This window comes from Taeniopygia guttata, chromosome 13 (assembly GCF_048771995.1).
Source record: "Taeniopygia guttata chromosome 13, bTaeGut7.mat, whole genome shotgun sequence".
Taxonomy (NCBI): domain Eukaryota; kingdom Metazoa; phylum Chordata; class Aves; order Passeriformes; family Estrildidae; genus Taeniopygia; species Taeniopygia guttata.
The window spans coordinates 2,408,195-2,425,758 of NC_133038.1; the positions used below are offsets into that span (position 1 = coordinate 2,408,195).

The 17,564-nt window shown below is 41.2% G+C and overlaps 1 protein-coding gene across 4 annotated transcripts in view; it reads left to right on the forward strand.

Moving 5' to 3' along the window:
* Window positions 1-3,915: 3,915 nt before the first annotated feature.
* The window catches only part of SMAD5 (SMAD family member 5), a 30,191-nt gene continuing 16,542 nt past the window's right edge, over window positions 3,916-17,564 (forward strand). The window contains exons 1-2 of one of the 4 annotated variants that reach the window (XM_072935105.1): window positions 4,093-4,171; window positions 7,962-8,939. The gene's annotated coding sequence lies outside the window, so the exon portion shown is untranslated. Of the gene's footprint in view, window positions 4,172-5,998; window positions 8,940-12,021; window positions 12,334-17,564 lie in introns of those variants that run through there. The other 3 variants (XM_072935106.1, XM_072935104.1, XM_030283831.4) reach the window with 3 other exon arrangements.

The window sequence follows — 17,564 nt, forward strand, 5'->3', positions numbered from 1 at the left end:
AAAGGTAACTCTTATTTGCATGTTTGTCAGTTTGTGCTTGAGAGTACAAAATTTACTTAAAAACAAGCTCAGCCAGCTAAATGAAATGCCAATGGTCTTATTATCCTGAGAGAGCAGAGCACTTAAGTCCATTATTAAAATGAAGTTAATTGAATTTAAAAGTGGGCTTAAAGTAAAGCACAGCCATAAATACTTCACTGAATAAATGGGAGATTATTCTTATGCTTAAATGTAAGCACTAATCATTATTTTCTTAAAACTAAAGTTTATAGCCTTCTATCAGCAGTTCCAACTATCCTACTAAAAATACCTGGCACTAAACCCAGAATTTTTCCAAGAAATCACTTCAACAGCTCGAAAAGCAAGACATTGCTCATACAATAAATTAGAAGAGTAGGTTTGAAACAAGAACACAAATACTAAAATCTGGGTGTGATGAGCTGTGTATAAGAAAGGCAGGAAAGAGCTTATTTCAAGTTGAATTGTATAGCTTTCTCAGAAACAGCTCTTTGGCAATCTAGAATGGAAAAACCTCCTTGCTCTACAAAACCCCAAAATGTCAGTATTTAGGGGTAGTGGAAACTGCAGAGCAACTATAACGGCTCTGTGTTTATACACCCAAGATCCTCTACATCAGAGCAGTCTTTGGAATCAAAACTGGAGCCTGAATTAAAATATTCAGCCCTGAAATTGCCACTGATATATCTGAATGATTTTGGACATGTGGCATTTTCTAGCTGAACTTAACTTTCTTTGTATTTCTAATAGCAATGCAAATGCTTTCCTCTTAGAAAGTGTAATAACCAAATATTCCTCAAGTAGGTTGCCATCCTTTTGAGCTGGACCAAAGAATCTCTGGCCTACACCTCTTCCACTGGTCTATACAAATTCGTTAAAGTGCCTCATGAAATACATTGTATTTTACTGCTAGTTTAGAGAAGGAGGAGAACGGACAAAAGGAGAAGTTCAGCAGCAATCCCATTTCATCATTGTCAAAAATCAAGTTTTGGAAGTTGCTTTTTCCATTAGATGTTCCTCACTGGCACTACTGTTTCAAAAGGATTTTTCTTCCATCAAACAAAACTTTTAAAATGCCAAATGATTGTTCTGCCTGCTACCATTTTCTCCTCAGAGAAAATGCAAAAAAAACTTCTTTTTTTTTTTCCTAGTTTGGCATGAAGGGAAGTTTCTCATTGTTACACAGCCCTGATATCACTGGAAGAGACCAGATGCCAGTTTCAAAACATAATTTTCATTGTTGTACATAGTGATAAAAAAATGCGGATGCAAAGATGCAACGGGGTTCACTCACTCACTATCTGCACTGGGCTATGAGCCCTCATAATCATGCTTTACCATACTGAAGCTTCACTAATTTGAAGTTTCTATTTAAATTACCTTTAATGTGGCATTCTTAATAATAGTTTCTTAATGTAGATTAGAATAATTGATGCATTTTTGAGTTGTAAACTCAAAATTCAGAGTGTAAACTCATACCTGACTTTTTGGAATCTTTGCTTCTGAGTCTATTCAGAAAGCTAGAGTGGTACATAAACGAAAACAAATTCACAGGTTTTGAATAGAAGACTTTTACTCCTATTAACAGGTGTGTTTATATGTGTAATTTAGGTAGATGTAAAATATTTGTAGAATGGTGGAGAGGCAGAACTGGGGTATCACACAACTTACAAAAATGCAGACCAGAATTTGTGATATTATAGACAAGAAAATATGACTGCAGTGAGGGATGAGCTCCAGAATGAAAAACAGTTCTCCTGACATGTGAAGAACATGAGTATGACCCTTGCAAATCAAGGGGTCAAAGGCCTGTCCAGCTCAATGTGCTGTCCAGCAGCCACAACAGGGATGCCCAGAGGAAGAATGCAAGTGCTGGGAAAACAGTGATGGCATGGAATCCTCCCCATGGAATCCAGTTTGCAGCCAGGGGACTTCCAGAGCCAGAGACCAGTGTCTTGTATCTAATGACTCTTAACGGGCTTTTCTTCTGTGAATTTGCTCTGTTACCAGTTTTGATTTTTGAATTAATGTAAACCATTAGTAGCCACAATGTTTGGTGGCAGAAATTCAAACTTGTTATTATACTTTGAGTGAAGAAACACCTTCTTCTTCTCAAAAGCCTGCAGCTAAGCTTTCTTCCGCCAGAACTTGAAGACAAAGGCTTTTCTTTCACCTTTTCAATCTGGGCTTTGTGCAGATGTCTTTAATGTCCCTTTTCAGCTGTTTCTTTTCCAGATGGAAGAGAATATTTAGGCATGCTCTGCATGGGACCCATCTGATCTTCAGACCACTCCTTTTGGCCTTGTCTGTACCTCTACCAGATGTAGCATTCCTTCCTTGAAATGAAGAACTGGCCCTCTGTCTGGAACCTCTGAATGCAGGTGCACCAGAATTCCCAGCATGGAATCAATCTTTTCTTTTTTGCTATTGCTGTTGTTGCAATTCCGGATGTTCAGTGCATTCCTTGGTGATCAAAAATTCATCCAATACCTGCACTGAACTATTACAAAACATAGCTAGTGAGTGATAATATGTTACATCATGTAATCTTGGATGTTACTTCACCTCCACATGTGCTACTTTGCATTTATATCTAGACTGGATTTCATCTACCTTTTATTTCCCACTCAGTATGGGAAAGTTGTCCTTCAGTTCTTCACAGCAAGTCCTCATCTTCACTTTCATACATGACTTTATTATCCACAGCTCATCTCAGTGCCTTCTTCAGCTCACCCAGTGCCACACTGAGCAGCACCAATGGGCACTTTTCCCTGCCAAATTCCACTTCCTTTGCTGTGGAAAGGAACCAGAAACCACCACTCTTTGCTGCCTTTCTTTTGCGTTATACCCTTTAGGAGACCATTACCTCCTCTTCCCTAGCAGATAATCTTCTCTGAGACAAGTGGGAGACATTGCCAAGAGCCTTTTAGAAATCCAGGATGAATAGATCAAGAAGAATATTATCTTCCTCATACTCTGGCTGAATCCTTCAAAGAAAGCCAGCAGTAATCTGCAAAGCCTGACTTTGACAAGCCAACACCTCACAGGGGGCTTTAACCTTCCTTTCCACTGCTGGCTCAAATCTTGTCAGAACGTAGATGTTCTGGCAAGGGAACTCAAGCTTGCAGTGTGAGGGAGACACAAAGTTTCTCCCAAATTTGGGTATGAGAGGGTTCAGCTGGTCATTCACAGCTCTAGTCATCTTCATGAAGAGCAAGGGATAATGATTAGCCATAATCAGAATAATTTCATTATTTTAATAGGAAATGTTTTGATTCTGCAAGCGTCTAATTGCATGAATTTCATGTTCTAAGTGGTTCTTCTAGGGGGTGCAGGTGTTAAACTGTTCCTGTTAATTGGACTTTGGAACCTCTGTGAGCTCTGTTGTCAACAAGACTAATCTGTTTTAATGGTGTTTAGCTCAGTAGCTACACAGCGAACAACCTGTCTTTTGGAGACCTGTGTTCTCATTTACAAATGTTACTCTCCATTTCTGCCATCTTGTTTATACATACAGAGTAGTGAAATGCAAACATAGGCCTGGCATAAAGATACTTTATAATTTTACATGAAAAGCATAAGTATCCTAATAAAACTTCCCAATTTTGATGTGTGTGTGTTGATGTGAGCACAGACATAGCATGTGAATACCTTAAATATGTGTATACATATGTATTTATATGTATTATATATGCATTACACATTTATATCCATTAAAAACTCAGATTGTGCAGAGTCCATATTGTATTCAGCGCATATTCTTTTTGTGCAGAGAGACTTAATGCAAAGAATCAATACACCGTGATTGTAGTTCCCGTTTTGCAAACTAGATAAATTAATCACCAAAAGGGATCAGCCGATTTACACCGGCAAAATGCAGGGATTGTAGGAAAGGCGCAGCACAGAACATGGCTGCGTTGCATGGGAGCGAAGGGCGGTATTGCAGGATGAAAGAAGGAAGCAAAAAAAGACCTGAGACACGAGTTTTGCAGAAAGTTTTTACGGCGGCACTCGGGGGTGTCCCCGCCCGTCCCGCTCCGCCGCGCCGGGACCCGGCAGGGCTCGGCCCCGAGCCGGGAGCGGGCCGGGGCCGTGCGCGGAGGGAGCGGCGGAACACAGGGCCAGGAAATGGAGCTGCAGTGAGTGCTGCAAGGTAATGCTGTGTTCCTTACGGTTTGGTTTGGTTTTTGGTTGGTTTTCGGGTTTTTTTTTTTGGTTGGTTTTTTTTTTTTTTTTTTTTTTTTTTTTTTCCCGCGAGCCTGCCCCGGCCACTGCGTTTGCTCCGTTGTGCAGCAGGGAAGGAGATCCGCGGAGATGGCGTCACTTTATAAAAGTTTCCAGATTTTACCCAGCTCCTTAGTTTGTTTTTTTTTTGTTTTTGTTTTTTTCCTTTTTTTTTTAATTTTTTTTTTTTTTTTTTTTAGGAGGGGTTGTCCTATTCGTAATGCAAGTGGGGGATGTGGCCGAGATCTAAATATACCCTCGTGAAAGCAGAACCCCTGAGATAGCGACACCGATAGCTTAGGCTATTGTTAACTTTCGGGATTCCAATTAAATCCCGCAATGTTAAATATTTATTTAATTACTGGAGAGAGAGCAGGAATTCTCCTTGCCTCCACTAATGGAGTCGGAATAGTGCAGTGCGGTAGTTTTTTCTCCTGCCCCCCCATCACCCCCACTTCCAAATCTAAATAGCTGTGGACAAGCACAGGCTGGAATATGAACATTAAGGGGGAAAAAAAGTTTCAGCTTTGTTTTAGGAGTTATATTTCAGTCGGGTAAGCAAACTACATTGCATGTATTTTTCCATATCTTCAGCTCACTCCAAACATAACATTCCAAAGGATAAAATCTGTTACAAAATAAAACTGACTTTGTGACAGCTGAACTTCCACACGGAGTCTAAAAATTATCTGAAAGCGCCTCAAGAATCCTAAATGTCATTCCCAAGATGTGGCGAATTGTAATTACGGTCGTGAACTATTTTAGTGGCAGTGCCTTACACGGGGCCTGGCTAAGCAGCTGGAGCATTTATGAATTTATTTTTTGCCCTTTACAGTATTACATATGAAGATATTTAGACAACACCAGTACTAATTTGTATCGGATTAGAAAAAAATGTAACCAAATTGAAAATGTGTTGTTTTCCTTTTGATTTTCCTTCCTGTACTTCCTTTTAAAACATATGTCATAGGGCAGTGCTTAAAGAGTGCAAGAAGACTCATCAACAATAAGATAGTGAGAAATAACATTATCATTACTATATTACTGTTTTATGATTTTCTCATCTTACTGGCTTTTCCAAGAACTTTTGGGTTTAGAAGATGGTCCAGTTCCCTTTTCTCCTAACCAAAAAAAAAAAAAAAAAAAAAATTTTGGTAAGAGAAAGCAAAATAGCTTTCAGCACACTGTCCAAAAGCTTTCCTACACTGTGCCCAAAAGCACTTTAATTTACAATAGACATTATTATGTTTGTATATGCAGATCTTGATATGGTAGAGGAAATTACTAAACCCAACTGTTTGGTCATGAGGCTGGAAAACAAAATTGTGTCCCTAAGTGTGCCACAAAATTTAAATGCAAGTTATAAAGGCTCAGCACCCTGTAACTTGGTGACTCCGTTGGAATTACACCCAGAAGGAGAAAGTCAGGTCGTGTCAGTTCCTACATGAGAAAGCCTGAGTGCTCTGCACTGCCATCACTAATTTGTTTTGTGTTGGGAAATCCTGAGGTGATAAAACGGCTGTTAGAAAGTTGGCTTGTGAGTAATTAAGTGTAGGTCTAGCTATTAAAACCTGATTTGTTACTCATAGGTTACACTCATCTGTGTTGCCTTCTTTCAAGGTACAGATAAACTGCGTGTTCTTTTCACTGGTCTAGGCTGTGTAATGAATGGAGAGATGTCAGCTCTGGGTATGGTTTACACATACAGAGTGGGAAGAATTACCTTTATCACAACAGATACTATAATAGAGAGCTTCATTTCAAACCATTCCTTTCTCTTTCATTTATTTCCAGAGGAAATGCTGGAGGATGCATACCTTTCTTCATTTAAAGTTTAAAATACTTATTTTGCTCATAAGCAAAACTTTAAAAAAAAATTAATTTCTGTTTCAGAGTGCATCTGTTTACTATACTGAAGCTTCTCCATAGAGTGGGTGTAACCAGGGGAAGAATTTGGCCCATGATGTGAGCTAAATTTTCAGTGCTTCCACTATTTAGAGCTCCGTTGTGCTAAAAATAGTTTTCCTGTGGTTTTGGCCATGGAGCCACAAATGCAAGTTTTCAGTGCACAGTTATTGTGGATGTTGGGTCCTTCTATTGCTGGATGACACAGCTCATGACTGTGTCAGCAGACGATTATGTTGAGTGAGATGCTTATGTGAGCTGCATGTCAGATCTCCTCACTGTCCTGAAGTGAGCATGTGTCCCACCCAACTGTCAGGGACCACCAAAAGGACCATGCTTGGAAGGCAGTGCTTGGGCTGGGCACTGAAAAATGCTATGAAAAACTGGGACCATGCAGGACAGAACATTGAGGAATTCACCCAGAAATCTCCATGTTTGACTAATGGTATGGGATATAAAACAAATGGAGGGAAGGGAGTAAACCTTTAGGAAAGGAAGACAAATTTTCTTCATGGCTAATTTGAAGCCAGTCTTCATCAAAGAAAAAAGCTCATAGTGATCACAGGATTATGGCACATGTAAGGATGTCACTGTGATGTCAGATTCATCCTGTTTCTGAACTACATATTCTATCCCAATTCCATGGTCCAACTTCTCTGTTGTCCATAGGAAATTGGTCTGGTTGTTGCAGACAGCTTTGAAGACGCAAGGGCCAACTTTTTTCTGAGCTTAGTAGCAGGTGTCAGACTCCAGAAAGTGCTCTAGTAATGTGAGGTCATATTCTGGAAATAGCTGAAAATCACTGATTTAGAAGAATGAGAACACTGCATGTTTCTGTGCTGATGATGTGATGGTCAGGGCAAGCTGGGGATGGTCCAGAAAAATAACACCAGAGGAATATTCAAAGGAATTGAGCTGTTTGAAACTGTCTTCTTTATCATTTCCTCTCTGAGAGCACTATAATACTTAGTGTTCATCACCTGGGCCATTTTCTTCATTTCTCTGGAAAGGTTTTCACCCCATTCCAAGAAGAAGATCTGATTTAGAAGTATTCTGCCCTGACCAGACTCTATCCACAGGTGTCAACGGGTGGTTGTTCCCACTCTGATGTGGACTTGGTGACAGTTCTCAAGCATGTGCTCTTTTTCATGCCTTCACACACATCTTACTCTTCCTGCAGTCTCCCTTTTCCTTTCTTAGGATTTTGTTTTTTTAATAAGTTTTTCAGACTTCTTTTCTTTATGTGTTCAGTTTTGCATCCTAAGTGACTCTTGGGTCTGTTGAACTGGATATACCATCCCCAGTATATTCACATTTTTATTCTATGGAGTGGAGCTGAACTTACAAAACTTTTACATAATTATGTCTTTGTTTCTAACATCCCCAAAGATGTCCCGTAGCTACGTGTCTCAGCCCATTTCTTGTTCCTGTCTAGGAAGAAAAGTTTGCAGCTTTAAACTTGTTTGGAAGAATAATTTTGGCTTGCCTTCCCTCTCTCCCCAGTCTACAATTTCATGTTAATGTCTTCTATCTGTGGCTTCGGGAAACAAGACAAATTCTTCTCTCCCTTTCTCTCTGTGAGTTGTCATGCAAGGTACCCAGAAGTGTGGCTGTAACAATAACAGGGTATTTAATTTGAGAATTAGCTCTGGGGATTCAAAGGCTGTGAGCCAGTGAGTGTAACTTTGCAGGAGCCTCCACCTCTGAGGGCCTTGTAGATAAACATTTCACTATCTTTCCTCCAGACACTAAAGGTTATTTCCATTTTCTTACATATGTGATGCAAGGTACACAGCATTTGTATTGTCTTCCAGGGAGGCAGCCTCTTACCACCTCCTGTGCCTGTTCTCAGCCTGCTGTCAATTGTGGGCTTCTTTAAGAGAACCAAATGGATAGAGTGAATGTCACCTCCCTCTCCACTTGCTGAACTCTGCTTAAACACAACACTGTTTTTCTGCCTCAAAAATATACATAAAGGTATGTATAGTATGTTAGCCCCTCCTTAGCCTTTCCCATCCTGAAACTTTTCAAACAGGGATGGCATGTTCCTCTCTTCACTGCCAAAAAAAAAATAAATTCCTTTCTCAGCATTTCCCCCTTCCCCCATTTCTTCTCAGCTGACAGCTGTGAGAATGGAACTTTCTTGAGCTATCCTATCCATTTCCCCCAATTCTGTTTTTAAGGTAGATTTGGTTTAAATATCCAAGCCATCTTTCACACTACAGGATTTTTTTAACATAAAGTGGATTTGCAAATGCTTAACGTGGGCAGAGATGTGGCAACTGTTTACATATATTTATTTTTCTTTTTTAAACAACATTCCACCTTCTTTCCCCAGAAATTTAGAAAGTTGAATGAGAATGAAATTGAACAATACAGCCATTTAAGAAATTACAGGAAGATCAAAGTTTTGTAATAAAGCAACTTTTTTTCCAAGACTATTTCCTTATAATTCAAACCATCTCTTTGATTTTCATACAAATTCCCTTCTAACAAATAAAAATTTCATTAAGAAATATAGGAATTGCATTCAAAATCTGGAGAGTAAAATGAAAATAATGGTATTTAAAGTAGTTCTTAAGCTTCACACTTCTCAACAGAAGACCTGACAGCTGTAGGTAGTTCTTTGTTGGTTGTTTTGCACTTTGATCGGAGTTTGAGGTTATCTCTCACTCTGACATAAACACCTCCCATAACTCAGCTTTATGGGAAGGTGCTTTTCCGCCCTCATTGCCATTAGCCCGTGCACAAAGGAATCAGACAGGTACTTGGACTTCAGCTGACTTGACAAGGTAGGTCCCAAAGTATAAACGTGCAGTTGTCTCTGCAGAATCTAACATAATTTCATTATTAAAACATTCAGGTAAGGGAGAGTTTAGGTAGTTGTTTTTCCTTGGATTAGCACGGCTGCATGTCTGTGTGCTGGAAAATCTGGGTTTGACAATGATAAAATAGGATCGATGGCTCCATGAGTTGTGAAATTCAGGAATTTGTGAAATCACATGATTCCCGGAAAATGTGTTCAGGGTGCTTTGAGTCTCCTTGTTGTCCTTTTATTGAACTTGATATGTTATTAGAGTGGACCCACTGGAATGTGGCACTAAAGATCCAAACGATGGAGACCATGTATGAATAGGCAGTGGTGAAAGTGGTGTTAATTTTCCTGAGGCCTTAAGGGCACACAGACCTGAATCATCATCTAGCCAATGTCACTTGTTTTGTATTTTATTGGTCTCATTGACTACAAAGAGATAATTTGACTTCAGACATTTGGAGTTTGCCCATTCAACATTAGTCTATGACAAACTAGCATGGAAAAAAAAGGAAAGCTACTTTTCAGACTGATTATCATATTCCTTGATATCACACTCCAAAACAGCCTCTGCATTGTGCACTGTTTTCTGAGGAGGGTGTGCTGCAAGCAGACATGTCTCCATTGCCTGTACTTTTAAATCGAGAATTTTTAGAAAAACTTAATTTTGGAAATCTTAGTTTTCCTTGTCTTCCCATACTCTTGCACGCACACCTTCAGCTTCCCTCATCACTGGAACCCTGAAACCTCCACAGCAGGAAGTGCATTGGAGCTCTGTGATGTAGATTCACCCAGCAGCATACAACTGTTTTGTAACTCCTCACAGAGGAGAACATATTGTTTTCTAGAGACATGATGGTTGGCACATGAACAACACCTAAAATGCCTGCTGCCAATTTGTTGTTTGTTACTTGGTTTATTAATTAAGTTACACAAAAGCTTTGGAAGAAGGCCAACAGTTGTTGTTTTATTTTTTGTCCCATATTTTGGACTGCCTGGCCAAAGCAGAACAATTGCTGGTGCAGAGATACAGAGGAGTCCCCAAAGGTTAGCTCTGTTCTGGGACTAAATTACAGCAAAGGCTTGCTCCTTCACTGCTGCTGTGAACTTTAGTAGAGATATCCTTTTGGGCTATTAATTGACTTCTTAAGAACTTCTGTTTACATCCAAAATAATCAAGAGCCATGCAGTTTTGAACCAAAAGAAAATTTCTTTAAAGCTCAAACATAATGGAAATTGAAATTTCAGCTTGGCTCATTTGATATTTTTCCCTATTTCTATGACATTTACATTGCTTTTTCTTGATTTTTTTTTTTCTTTCTGGTAGATGTTTTACCTTTAAGTTACACAAATAAAACATAGGGTTCCATGTGGCTTCTTTGTAACTTAATTATATATGTACTTTTATATGTATATAGAATCACTTTCAATTACATTTGCATGCTTATATTTTTTTTTCCAAAAGGAATCTGATAGCAAGATTCATTTGCCAGATACAATTGGCATGCCAGATTTCTAACTGTAGTTACACATTCTACAACAGAGACACAAATTTATGTACAAACGATGGGTTTGCCACATATATCTGTTCCTACACATTTTTTTTTTTTTTTTTTTTGACCAGAGGAAGAAACTGTTCTGTAGGAATTTCTGTAGTTATCAGACTAGGATTTAGCTTGGTTCAGTAGTGTGTCTAAAGCTGGCCATGATCAGCCTCCTCTGAGGAAAGCAGCCTTTGGATTATGAAGAATTATCCCATAGGAAAAGTTTCCTCTTAAAATCACTTTGTGAGCAGAAGTGTGAAATACTTTCCTCTAATTTTGGACATTTCTGTTGCCCATATAAAGTTAAATTTTTCAAAGCCATTTGAGTTCAGACCTCAACAATAGTTTGTGGTGAATGGTTCCACCCGGTCCTGAAGAGCAGAGTTGAGCATGGGTCAGCCTTGCACGCATTGCTCTACTGCACCTCATCTCTTGCGTGGCAAACAAGAGCTGCCAGTCCTTCCCTGCCATGAGAGGCTTCTGCATGGACATCTGATTTTTATAATTTATTTCAGTGGAAGAAAGCACATTCTTTAGCTTTAGTGGAAATTGAGGTGTTTGGAGTTCCAAAAGTCAGTAATGTATTGAGAGCAATTAAAAAATGAAAACCTTCTGACATCAAGTCATGGCTTGGAATCCAATTCTTCTTTAATATACCCTCATATCTAAAAATTCACTCAGTTAAAAATGACAAGAAACACTTGTGCCTGCAGTATGTTTAACCAAGGTCAGACATTGCTGTGCCACACTGGACATGTTTTTGTCCCAATACCTCTCTGAAATGTTCTTCTGTGCAGTCCAAAAGCAGCTTTGAGGCAACAGTGCTCACTTCCATGTCACACAATGAGGACAGAGTCTGTCCCATAGTGGCATTATACACAGTAGGAAAATCTTCATCTGTGCAATCAGCCACCTTAACACGGCTGACACATTTTCTTGAAGCTTTACTTGGTATTTTAATAATTTGCTCAAAGACGCAGCCCCCGAAAGACCTCAACTGCCCTAAAACATTGCGGATAAGAGCCAGTCCCACAAGAGATGAGGCTCGAGGGAACCATCCCACTCTCTACAACTCCTCGGAAGGAGGTTGTAGCCAGGTAGGACAAGAGGACACAGTCATGAGCTACACCAGGGGAGGTTCAGGTTGGGCATCAGGAGGAATTTCTTCGCAGAAGCGGTGCTCAGACATTGGGAGGGGCTGCCCAGGGAGGTGGCGGAGTCACTGTTCCTGGAAGTGTTTCAGGGAAGACTGAACGTGTCCCTCAGTGCCGTGCCCTGACCCGGTGGTGTTGGTCAGAGGCTGTGCTCGGTGATGTCCGGCTGTTTCCCAGCCCGGGTGAGCCTGTGGCTGTGTGCGAACAGCCCCGTGCCCGGGGCGGTGTCCGGTACTGCGGGAAAGCGCCGGCCCCGGCCCCAGCAGCGCCCGCCATCGCAGCGGGACCTGCGGGCCTTTCGCGTTGCTCCGTTATGCGGTGCGCTTCTTTCTGGGCAGCGAACCCCGCACGCTGATTTATTAATTCATTACTCGCATTTATTTCCCTCGCTCCCACAGAGGCGGCCGATTCCCCACAGGGCCCCTTTCCCACACGGCCCCGGGCCGGGCCCGGCCCTTTCCCGCTTCCTCCCGCCGCCGCCGTGGCGCGCGCGCGGCCCCGCCCCCGCGCACATCCGGGTCCCGGCGCTGGCCCCGCCGGCCCCGCCGCCGCTCCCGTCCCGTCCCGTCCCGTCCCGCCGCTCCCCGGCAAAGTTCGGCTGCAGCAGCAGCGGCGGCCGCGGCCCAGCCCGCGCCTCACGGACACCGCCCCGGGGAGGCCGCCTGCTCCGCGCCGGGTGGGTCGGCGCGGCGGGAGGGTTGCGGGGGGGGTTGCGGGCCGCGGGGTCGGGTTCCGGCCGGAGCTGCGGGGGGAGACGGGGCCGAGGCCTCGGGCGGGCCCGCGGTGCCCCGGGGGTCCCGGCGGGGCGGGAGGGGACGGGGAGCGGCCTGGGGGGGAAGGAGCAGCCCCGGGAGGGAGAGGGGAGCGCGGGGCCGCCCGCGGGGCCGCTCGGACACGCGTGGTGCCGGCGCTGGAGCGAGCGGACGTCGCGGGGCTCGGCAGAGCCTCCGGAGCGTTGTCTCTTGTTTTTTGTTGTTCGCGATTTTTCGGGTTTCTTCTATAAGACGAGGACTCTTAACTGGAGTCAGGCCTGACCGAGCAACAAACACGTTTGCAGCCGCTGGCAAAGAGGCGGGAGGCGATGTGCGGGCTCGCACAGACACACACAACTCTCCAAACACACACTTGTCCACCTCGGCCTTTCTCGGTGCGCCCAGCCCTGACAGCTGCCTGACAACAGATGCACAGCTTCGGTGATTTAGAATGGCAATTTTTGTCTTCTGCGGGTTGTAAATTGAATAGAGGAAATATGCTCTTGCGGTTAAAAGCACAAGACTGGAAATCAAATGATCTGTGCTTTGTTCCAGTTGTGGGGTTTCTAATGTGACCGTAAGGTAATTGAGTGATACTTCGCAGGAAAATGAGATAGGGAAGAACTGATTCAGCAGTAGTGTTGAATGTATTATTGAATAGGTTCGGTAATAGTTGTTGAGTCTCTTGGTAGAATAGGTAGGAATTTAGAAATTCCATGCAGTGAATCAGTTGGGCTCACTGCTTTAACAAAACCTCCAAAGAATAACTGTCAGAATTTGCATCAGCAAAGTTTTGTCTGTCATGGGAAATTAGATTGTCAGTGTATGATGGGTTTGGATGAAGTCTCCTGCTGTTTTCATTCCTTCATTAATTGCAGATAATTAGCCTTCCATGGGTGGCTTTAAAATAAGGAAACCTGAAATCAGAATAGTTCGTTGCATGTGTCAGTTACAGAAGTTCTGCACAGAATATCTTCCTGGTATTCTGAGGAATCACAGTTTGACTGGTGTAAAGAAAAGGGTGCAAACACTTGCAGGCATGTGCCTGTGCTCATCAAAACCTGTAATGCTTTATGAAGTTGGCAGCTAGTGGTAGTGGAAGTTAATAGAAGCAGCAAATAACTTAATTGAAGATGTTTCATAATTAGTGTGTTGTAACTTTTGAGAGTGCCCTGTCTGTGTTGGATTTAATGTCTTAATCCCTGCCGTTTGATAGTGGTTTACTCTTACCTCTGATATTAAAATTTTGTTCACTTGGCCTTGAAATTGCTGCTAAGTGACTAATGCCACTTATTTCTGCAAAATAAAACCCCAGCAAACCGTGTGCTTACTGGGATACCTACCTTTTCAAACCTTACTTTTTCTTTCAAATGTGGAGGACATACATTTGAGATAGGAATTTTCTCTTTTTCTGAAGAGGACTTTCCTGGTGAAAGTCCAGATGGACAATCATGATGGAGCTGACAAATGGAAAAGAAGGAAGAGAGGCTTCCTCTGCATTTCTTTCTATTGATGACAAAAGATCATAACAGGGTGTGCTGATGTGTACAGCTGTGGTGGGTGTTTTTTTTGGGTTTTTTTACGGTTTGTAGATTTAACCTCTAATGGAACTTGAAGGAGCAACTGTGATTGTTGACCCTGTAGTATTTTGTACTTGTTAGGAAGTCAGATTTTTAATCTTGCAACGGGAGTGGGTGATCTGTGCAGAGTTTTTATGATCACAGAATATTATTTGAGCTGGGAAAAAATGTCTCCCAAGATGTAGTGCTCATGCTCAGTTAAGGAACTTTTTGGGCTTATTTGAAAGTTCTTTGTAAGTTATGTTGTGATCTTTGATGCTTTGGAGGACATACTTAGTTGCAGAAAACTGTCCTCTATTTTCTTTATGGATGTCTAAGGAAGGTGCTAGGAACTCTTTTATTGCTCTTGGCTGAATTACATACCTGCAGAAATACTCCTGTGGCAATTCTGTGCAAGTCCCTGTGTCTTCCTTCCTTCCCGTTAAGGCCTTGCCGGTTATATTCATGTTTGTTTGTTTTTTTAATTAAAGTAGGAGTTTCTTCAAATATCTCTCTTAGATTTGGTAGAATTAATTTTATTTTAATCTGTTAATGTTTCTTTAAAGATCTTTACTGATTTTGTTTTTTAATAACAGGTACGGAGCTTGTGCTCAAAATGTGAAGATTTGTTCTTGTGTGACTTGAGTGCACTTGAGATATCTTCATGGCTAACGATAAACAGCTCATTAAAAGCAAGTTGAGCAGTAATTTAACACTTTTGCCATTATCATTAGTCACAGTGCAAGTTCCTGCACTGTTTTCTGGAAGCCTTTTTAGCCGTGTTCCTGTGACCACGTAGAAAAGTTTGGCTGGCACTGGAGCGCGCTTGACCAGCGTGGGTTGGCAAGGTGCAGGGCGCTGCCTGCCAAATCCGTATCCCCACTGACCTACCACCAAGGCTGAGCCTGCCAGCACTGTCATCCTTGACAGAGGATCTTTGTCAGAGTCCTGCTACTGATACACCAACTATGAAGTAGTGTCTCTGAATTCTGGGTCAGTGGATGTCACAAACTGACAAATTTAGAATACTTTGCCATTCATTCATTCTGTGCAAGGGGAAAAAAAACTTGCTGAATTACTATTGTCAGTGTTCCCTCCAATCCTGTAGCTTTTGTAAACTTGTCACAGGCTTAATGCAATTCAGTTGGAGTGAAGTGTATACAAACACACACACACACACATATACATCCTTATTTTATGTCTTCTTTTAAAGCTTTTTGACTGTCCCATTTTCCAGGTTATACTTTTTGTTGCCAACTCATACTATTTAGAATCTTGGTCTTTGATGAAGGTCTTGCACATGAGCCATCTACATTTTTAGAAGGCTTTGTCCAGCTTGTTCATTTTTTAGCATACTTTAGGGTTTTTGAAAAGTACAAGGTGCCCTTTATTTTCCCATTTTTGTCTCCAAATGTAGCACTGAGGTCATTCCTAATCACCCACTTGCTTGTCCATGTCCAACCTACCAATGGAGGCATAGGCCTTTGTTTTCATGTTTAGTGAAATGTAGCAGTGCTTTTCTCTGGAATTTTAATTAAGAAATGGATTCTAAGTTGTAGTTATCTGCTTTGGTTAGAATAGATCTTAAATAACCTTAAAAACAGGAGGCATTTTCAGGGCTGTTTGCTGTTGATGGTGGCATTTTCCAGCATAATGCTTCTGCTGGAAAGTGCCAGTTAGCTGAAATAGAAGAGTGAAAAAGTTTACAGTTCTGATAAAACACTTAAGGAAGACAGGTTTTCGTTCTAAGATGGAAATTATAGTTTTGAGAATTTCTACAAAAGTGAATTGCTCAGTAATTAGAGCAGCTGCAGACCCCAGGGCCATGTGAGCATTGGATTTTTTTGTTGTAAATATGGATGCTTTAAGAAATAGAACATTTTAGGCATAGCAAGTTTTGGTGTTTTCTCCCTCCCTCTCCCTTCCCCTGTATCAGAGTTAAACTCAAGTCTTGCCATGATGCAGAACAAATTCAAAACTGTTCTTCGATTATAATTTTTCTGAGCTTTTATTGACATCAGATGGAAGTGAGGATGCTTTGGAAATCCAGTGAAACTCTCTTAGTGATCTCTTTGCCCAGACATCTTTTGTGGTATAAATCATTATCAGTGGTATTATTTTTTTACAATAGTTTTTGAGAAGACTTTAAGAAGAAACAGAAGCATCACTTTGATATCTTAGTTATATCTTCGATGTCCATTGTATTACTTGCTGCTTGTGCTTGGCCTCAGAGTTTGTTAGGTTTTTTATAAGAGAGTGCTGGTTAAATACTTCTCAGCTGACAGGGCTAAATGCTTCAGCATTTTTTATGCTGTGTTAGATGGTGTACAGATGTGTGGAAATTAAAAGCAAAAGTATTGTGTGAGAAAGCCCTGTCAGCAATTGTCAGTAGATTTTGCTGTTTGCAGGGCAGTCATGGTTAGTAAAAGTTTTGAAGATACCAGACAGTTCTTTTCTCTTCTTGTTTACATATATTATCAGTTAGATTATATTGCCTTACAAGGCATGTTTGAAACAAGAAATCTAGTACTAGGGTAAAAGCACTTACCATAGATTTTGGTCAGCTGGATGCTGCTTCTCATGAAAATACCACAGGTTCCTTTTTGATATAATTTATAAAATCTCTTTCATCTGTTACTTAAACTTACGGGGATAAGAGGCAAAAGTTTTTTCACTGGTGGTATTCCTTGTGGCTGAGATGTTGCACAGGGTAATTGAAGAGAAATCTTTTCTGTGGAGAGGCTGTGGCAGTGGTTTGAAGGATGCAGGCCCTTCAAGTTCATTGAACGAGGTTTTTTAACCACAGTGTCATCTTAGGATTTGTTCTATGCTCGATGTGTATGCTAACATTTCTCCTGTGTTTCTTTTCAAGAAAAGGCTCTAATACGTGCCATTGCATGGGACTGTGTGCTGGGCTACAATGTAAGCTTGGGAAAATGATAATAAAACCCAAGCACAATCCTGCACAATTCCTGTCAGGAAATTTATAAGGAAAGAAGGATTTTAATAACACCAAGTGAAATGAAGTGTGAGGTTGTAGTTTTAAAGAAAGTATTGATCTGTGTATATAGCATAACACACTATAATATACTGCAGTTAAGTTTCTTAGCTTTCTGTATGAATATGTATGTTAGTGTGTATGGAGTCAAAATACTTGAGCATTTCTGAGTTTGAAGGGCAATAAAGTTAAGCACAAGAGCTGACTGCAGAGCAGCTTTAACTGCAGATCTGCAGCAGCTCTAATGAACTCCCAGTTGTGCTGCTGGTTATAAGTGGTGCTTTGTTTATTGTATGAAGTTGAGTCTCAAAACAGCTTCTAATCATCAGCAGTGAAGTTCCTTGTTTGAGATTGGGTAGGATGCTACAGGAGGCTTCCTGAATTTGCAAACAAGTAAATTAATGGGAAGAGAATAGTCCTTGTACATTTGAACACAGCCTTGGTGCTGGCAGTAGGTAGGGATGAGAGTCATTGGTTTTACCCATTTAAAAATGGTTTTACCGATTTTATTCTTGTGCTTGTGAAAGCATCATTCATTGTCCTGCTGTTTGGGATGAAGGTTTGCTTGGTTAATGGTACTTCAAACCTAGATTTTGCA